General features: G+C 35.9%; 1 pseudogene; it reads right to left on the bottom strand.

Annotated features, from left to right (window-relative positions):
* Window positions 1–5,060: 5,060 nt before the first annotated feature.
* LOC122121623 lies at window positions 5,061–5,160 on the bottom strand (annotated as a pseudogene).
* Window positions 5,161–6,724: the final 1,564 nt, after the last annotated feature.

Raw genomic sequence — 6,724 nt, forward strand, 5'->3', positions numbered from 1 at the left:
AATTAAATCCGCCAACAACAAATCCTCAAAGAAACAAATGCCCAATAAATAAGTGGGCTAAAGACATAAAGAGAAACTTCTCTGAAGAAGAAAGAAGGATGGCCAATAGACACATGAAGAAATGCTCAATCTCCTTAGCCATAAAAGAAATGCAAATCAAGACAACATTGAGATACTACCTCACCCCAGTTAGAATGGCAAAAATCAAGAACCCTAACAACAACAGATGCTGGAGGGGATGTGGACAGAAGGGAACCTTACTGAATTGTTGGTGTGAGTGTAAACTTGTTCAAGCACTTTGGAAAGCAGTATGGAGGTTCTTCAAATGACTTCATATGGAGCTCCCCTATGACCCAGCAATCCCACTGTTGGGTATTTACCCAAATGTTTACAAACAAGACCACACTAAAGCTACGAGCACAACTATGTTTATTGCAGCATTATTTACCATAGCTAAGATATGGAACCAACCCAGATGCCCCTCAGTAGATGAATGGATCAAGAAAAAGTTCTATATATACACAATGGAATTCTATGCCTCCATCAGAAAGAATGACATTGCCCCATTTGTTAGGAAATGGAAAGACTTGGAAAAATTTATATTAAGTGAAGTAAGCCAAGCCCAAAGAAACATAGGTCCCATGGTTTCCCTTATTTGCAATATCTAGTATATGTATGAGTCAAGCAGAAAAGGTCAGATAATGTGATGTTAGGAAATGAACCCTTAGATATGTATTTTAATGTATTTTTCTTTCATGCATTTGTTTCTAACGCATTTATAAGATTATTTCTTTGTTGCTTTTTATCTCCCTCCCCCACAGTATAACCCCTGCTTTCAGTGTATTTGATGTTGGTACAATTTGTAGAGGAGAGGGGGAAAAACAAGTCATTTAAGGATACAGTTGGACCCATTGCAACAATGAGAAGTACATGTTGTCATGTCGAAAATGAACTTTACAACTTTGGTGTGGGGGGGCGGGGGGGGAAGGGAGGACGGGGGGGTGGAGGATTGGGTGGGGGGCAGGGGGAGGCTCGGAAGGGATGTGAAGGGCAAAGAAAGGAGGAATCTGAAATGCTTGATAAGAAATGTACTCATTATCTTGCCCATGTAATTGTAAGCCCTCTGTAGAGTATTTTCACAAAAAAAATAAAAAAATAAATAAAAGAAAAGAAAAGAAAAGAACCTAAGGGATATGAGGACCAAATTATTATGATATTTCACTAGGTATCCTGTGGAAAGCAAAACAAAATGCACCAGAAGAAAGCTCAGAAAATCTGAATATAATACAGGCCTATTTGTCCTCACTAACTGTCATAGATGTATATGTTAATTCTAAGGAGACTTAAGTTCTAATAGCATTCGAACCACTGGAAAACACTCATGTTTTACCGATACAAATTATGTCCATACAGGTAGACCCATTGCAACAGTGAAATGTACAAGTCGTTATGTTGAAAACAAACTTTACAACTTTCGTGCAGGGGGTGGGGAGGAGAGGGGAGAAGGGAAGGCGGGGAGGATTGGGTGGGGAGGATGGAAAGGGATAGGAGGGGGAAACAACGGAGGAGGCTACAATGCTTGATAAGAAATGTACTCACTATCTTGCCCATGTAATTGTAACTCCTCTGTACAGTATTTTCACAATAAAAAGAAAACAAAGTATGTCCAAAAAAATATTAGTGATTAGGAAAAATGATAATTTGCCTTATTACAAAATAATACATAATCCACTCAGCACGGTGGTTACATTTTCCCTGTCTCTCCACACGTGAATATTTAATTTATTTTTAGTTCATTCATTCATTCATTAATTTGGTGCTAATACTAGAGCTTGAACTCAGGGCCTGGCTCTGTCTCAGAATTTGTTATTTATTTTGTTTTAGTTTTCTCAAGGCTAGCATTTTACCCCTTGTAAGACAGCTCCATTTCTAGCTTTTGCTGGTTACTTTCAAACCAGAATCTAATGGACTATTTTTCTTTGTCTGGTTTCAAACCACAATCATCAGATTTTGTCTTTCTGATTAGCTAGGAATAAAGACATGAGCCACCAGTGTGGCTCCTACTTTTTCCTATACTTATCTATTGCACATACTTAGATAGCAATTTAATATTGAGAGTATAGAAGCAAGATGTACAGTGATTATATTGTTCTGTCAGAAATTCAAATTAGTAATGTAAATTTCTTCTTAAGACCATACACAAAAAATACTTAAGAAGAAATCTGATGATTTGTGTGTGTGTGTGTGTGTGTGTGTGTGTGTGTGCTGTTGCAATATGTTCCACATATAAGCACTGTGCAGGTGTGTCCAGCCATTCACAGTTATTGGATAAATATCTGCCTTGAGATACCAAGTCTAAGTGTCCACTCTAGGCTTCCCGATGAAGAGGATTATACTTATCCTCATACCTATTATTCATATGAGTGGCCTTTTTGGAAAGTAGTGTCTGCACTGTAGTAAGCTGCAAGGCAAGCACTCTACACTGAGCCACCTTCCCAGCCCAAGCATTAAGATTCTTATCTGTAATTTGGTCAAAGCTATGTCTCTTTATGTAGGTGACTAACAATGTATTTACTAATTTCAAGTAAATACATAAATTCTATTTCCATCTTTTTTAAAAAATAAAAAAAAACCTTGTTTGTAAATTGAGTAGAAGCATGGATTTTGTGGCTAGCTAGGTCATTGCACATCTGTATCTCTTTTCCTCTCTCTGTTTTATGGTTCTCATAGACAATATGATTGCTCCATAATTATCCTAATTTATTTTGCTTTTATATTTTTGGTTGCATCATTTCACTTTCTGCTCTGCCATTTCCCAAAACAGCACCACATGAACAGAAAAATCCAGAAGTGGTGCTGTGGCTCAAGTGGTACAGCGCTTGCCTTGATTTGAAGAGCTCAAGGACAGTGCCCAGGCATAGAGGTCAGGCCCCACAACTAATTTTAAAAAAAAGAATCTTAATACTTGATAATTCTACTAACAGATCTGACTGAAATCAGTTGAATCACACTTTTCCTGTAAAATGAAGGAATAGATCCAGGCTAGGAAAGCAGCTAGAGAAGGTAGGCAGATTGTATCTGTAACAAAACTTTGTGGAAAATGGAATCGAGGATTACTTACTGGTGATTCACTTGTACTTGAAGCATGATTCTGAATTATTGCTTGGTGATTCTGAATTATTGCTTTGATCATTATATTCTCCAAGAAGAAAAAGTGAAATTTAATTGATAGCAAAGGACTACTAATACATTTTGACTTCTCATTAAGCATCTTCAATCATCAAAATCACCTGAAGACAATAGATAGGCCTATTTTTAGATGAAAACAAGGGTCTTAAAAAAAAACAAGAATTTAGGTAGTCATACAAAGGACTTCTATTTTACTACTGCATTATACATTTTTTCTAATGTTGGATACCAACATTTGAAAGCTATTAGAAAGCTCTTAAATCCCATATGTTGAATAGTGAGTTCTCTTACACTATAACATGGTATTTCCCAAATCATTTACATAGAAGGCATTGTTTCCTATTTTCTCATTCCTAGAATAAGCTGCACATGAAGACACCACTGGTCCTGATTTTCAGTCTGTACCTTTGAATACCGAGGAAAATCTTTCCTCTGCTCCCTATAATTCACTACTCTCCAGTTAGAATAATTTAGAATAGTGAAAATGGAAAACGAGAAAATTAATCATGGTGAAAAAACATATGCAGAACATTCACCAGTTTTTTCTGACCAGTTCAACCAATGTGAACTATTGGGGAAATACATGGACACCTCATTCCCACTGGTACTCAAAATCTCTGATTAGGCAATTCTGACGAAGACAAGGAACAAGATGAAAAAATGAGGAATGGTATCAATTGCAAGAAAAAAATGGAGTAGGATCCAAGCAAATTTCTTCTTTGGGATGCCGAAATTTATCGGCTTACTGTGGTGTGAACACTACTTTCCAAAAAGGCCACCCAGAAGAATACTAGGGATGAGGATGAGTATACCCCTCTTCATCGGGAAGCCTAGAGTGGACACTTAGACATTGTCCATGAGTTGGTAGCTCAAGGCAGATATCCATGCAATAACTGTGAATGGCTGGACACCCCTGCACAGTACTTATATGTGGAATAATACCAGAATGGCTTCTTTATTAATTCATCATGATGCAGATACCAATCCCCAAACTAAAGGCCTCTTGACCTCCTTGCATCTTGCTGCTGGGAATAGAAATAGCAAAGATACTCTGTATCTCCTTCTGTTGAACCATTATATCAAACCAGGTCTGAAGAACAACTTTGAAGAAACTGCATTTGATATTGCCAAAAGGGTAAGTATGTATCACTACCTCTTTGAAGTTGTCGAAGGCTGTACAAATTGTTCTCTTAAGTCGTAATGGTTTGGTTAAGTTTCTTAAGTTTCAAAAATGCCAGTCCATCTTTTGTGTCCCTACAAATTTTTTTCACAATACAAAGCAACAGCAATATCTTACTATAAAAATTTATGTATTCCATGGTATTCTTCCAAGTGAATTGCATGACTTTGATATCAAAATGTATTCAAGAGTTGTTTGTATACATCTGTAATGATTTCTGCAGAGTTTGTGATTCTTTAAATCAGAAATAATTTTAAATTATCTGTTGAAATGAATAGTATAGAAACTAAAGATGTTCCTGGAGCTTTTCTGAAAAAAGTATATCTATGTTTGTGTAATGTCCATAATCTATTTCAATCTCTCCTAGATATAATACTTTGAATTCTACATTGTTATATAATGATTCATTAATAAATGTGACCTTTCAGATTGCATTCCATATAGAAGAATTTTAAGACTCCTTTTTTTTCGTAGTTTCTTATATTATTTTATTTCTTTGGGATAAAATGGCAATATTATCTAATTTCAAGTTTTGTAACGGTTATGCTATGTAAAGGCCTTTCTAAGGTGAAAATTTAATACACTGATGTCAAACTAACCTTTAATTCTATGAATTACATGTATGGTTACACGTGTATTTTTGTAATCAACTTTTTAATAACTGGTTTTCATTTCTTGCGTCAGAAGAATGGAAAATATGGAATACTTCACAAATTTTCATATCATCATTGTGCAAGTGCCATGTTAATCTCTGTATTGTTGTAATTTGGGTAGACCTGCTGCTGAAGCATGTAATATCCTCTAAATTTAAGTACGTAATGATACAATTTTTATACGGGCATATATCCATGGTTGCCTATTTGTAACAAGGAACCCTTATTGTTCCTAAAAATGCTATTGATCTTATTTCTCTAAATTTCTGTGTACACTGGAAAAAACTTATATAGTTTGGTCGATTGCTCACATTTACATTTTTTTTGTCAATGACTATTTTGTCGTTTTCATTTTAAATTTTATCATACTTTGAAGCCTTTACAGCTAAGTCCAAAGGTGGTGGCTTTTCAAGTACTTATTTATCAACTGAGTTAGCTTTGTGGAGCTATTAGATTCAAAGTAAGCCTTGCTTAAGAGCTACTTCTAACTTTCTGCAGCTTAAAATTTCCCAAATGAGGTCTTGCTGGGACAAATGTCTACCTGAACTGTGAAGACTCAGGGTCTAGGTTGAGGGGGCAGAATGATGCAGACTCCAGCCTCGGGATTATCTGAAGACTGTTTTTGGGATTAGGAAAGCTCTTGGAACTCCAGGGTACAGGGGGAAAATGTTCCCTCTCCCTATCTCAAAACATGTCACAGACTCCTGGGAGCTGAGGAAGTGGCTCTTCTGCTTGCTTAAGCATAGATGAACAGCTGGTAAAGCATTTTCCCTGAGATTGGAGAAGTGGTTTGAGCTTGCTCTAAAATAGTTTAGATAATAATATACCTAGACATTCTCTCATAGGTTAAGTAAAAATGTATCTGTGGAAATTTTTTTGTGTGAATGTTTTCTGACCAAATCTTGGCAAAGATTATGCTTGCTAGTCTTTAAATACCCACTAACAATAAAGCACAGCATGCAGTGGCAATTGCTGTTTGCACTCTGCATCCCCTGTGTCCTGGTGATTTTGTGACCCTTACCCAGGGACCCCAACGCACTAGACGTTGACACTGAACCTTTACCTTTCTTCCATGTAGGAATAGACCAACCAGAATATCTTACCCTGACAGCATGGATTCTCTTACTGGAACAAAAATAATCTTAGTTACAAGGGATCATAGAGAGATGAAAAGTTCAGACAGAATTGTTCAGAATGGAAGGTATTTTATCAAAACTTAATTGTTTATTATATGTATCATTTCAAAAGTAGCTAAAGCCAAGAAAGTGAAAAAATTGTTCATATGCATGATTACCTACTGTCCTGACCTGTCTATCATCCAACCAAGCAGGAACTTACACTACTGACATTCTATCACCAAATATTGCTATAGCTCCTGGAGAAGTCCATATGTTTCTCCTCGATATTAGGCCTTAAATTTGTAATGTTTTAATCACAGTGTTTCCTCTTGCCTCTAGGCTGCATATCTACAAATGGTAAAGCTTTAAGTCTAACTCTACCAAAAACTGAGGTAGAGATATTGGAATAATACTTTAAAACAGAGTAGCCTTTGATTCCCTAAACACAACACAACAATGCAAAACAATTTTTATATTATATGTACTTATAAATTTTATATTTATATGTGCTGATTTTAAATTTCATACAGTGAATCTTACTAGAATTGATAATTTGACAAATATATTGACATTTATTCCCATAA

This window comes from Dipodomys spectabilis, unplaced genomic scaffold (assembly GCF_019054845.1).
Source record: "Dipodomys spectabilis isolate Male_0828 unplaced genomic scaffold, ASM1905484v1 ptg000191l, whole genome shotgun sequence".
NCBI lineage: Eukaryota > Metazoa > Chordata > Mammalia > Rodentia > Heteromyidae > Dipodomys > Dipodomys spectabilis.